General features: G+C 67.2%; 1 protein-coding gene across 1 annotated transcript in view; it reads right to left on the minus strand.

The window, feature by feature from the left end:
* BAIAP2 (BAR/IMD domain containing adaptor protein 2) overlaps positions 1–921 on the minus strand; it is a 71,620-nt gene that overhangs the window by 16,772 nt on the left and 53,927 nt on the right. The gene's annotated exons all lie outside the window — the stretch shown is intronic.

The following is a 921-nucleotide window of genomic DNA, read 5'->3' on the forward strand; positions in this document are numbered from 1 at the left end:
TGGGGGGGGGGGCAAAATTGGGGTTTTTTTTCCCTCCTGCGCTACAGGAGGAGTCCATGTGTGCTGAGCACCGCTCCAGCCCACAGCGCGGGGCCAGCGCTGACTAATGCCAACTCCTCCTGCTCCCCGGTGCCAAGCGTGGCGGTGACAGATGGGCGCTGCGAGCGACGGAGGGTGGCAGTGGGGAACAACCAGAACGGGAGTGCGAGGCTGTGGGAGCAGCGCCGGTGTTCCCAGCGCTCATCCGGATGGATTCCGCCCTGGACCAGTGCAGGGGGCTACTGCTCCCCGGGCTGGCAGGCAGCAGCTCTGGCCCCCGTCCCAGGAAACACGGGCTGCCTGGAACGTGCAAGAGGGGGCTTGGAGCAGCGGTTTAATCTCTGGTTTAATCTCCACCTTTACTGGGGGGTACCAGGGGGCCAGAGGGAGCCCTCTCCCTACCCTGCCCGGCAGGCAGTGCTGCTCCCACTCCGAGCAGGAACGCTGCCGCTTTACATTTCTTCCGCTTTTGCAAATCACGAGCTGATGCCCAAGGAACCCGACGAGCCCCCGCCGGGGCTGAGCCCTCAGACCTCGGTGACCGTGACGTACGGGAGAGGGGGCCTCAGCCCCCCCACCCACCACAAGCTCCAAGCTGCACCATGGAGGGGCCAGCACCACCCGGGCGAGGCGGAGGGCAGGATGTGCCACCAGGCTCTGCCACGCTGGCACGCGAGCAAACCACGGCCGGCCCCTGTCTACCCCGTGCATTTCAGAGCAGCACCCATGGGAGACGTGCCCCCCATCAGAGGGAGGGCGGCTTGGGGTGCAGCCGGGAGGGCAGCGCAGCCCCAGGGTGACACAGGGGTCCCCCAAGCACCCCATCCGTGGGTCCCACTGGTATTCTCCTCCACCCCCTGAGCCGCAGGGGCTGCCCGGTGG

Source organism: Egretta garzetta, unplaced genomic scaffold (assembly GCF_000687185.1).
Source record: "Egretta garzetta isolate BGI_Z169 unplaced genomic scaffold, ASM68718v1 scaffold131, whole genome shotgun sequence".
Lineage (NCBI taxonomy): Eukaryota > Metazoa > Chordata > Aves > Pelecaniformes > Ardeidae > Egretta > Egretta garzetta.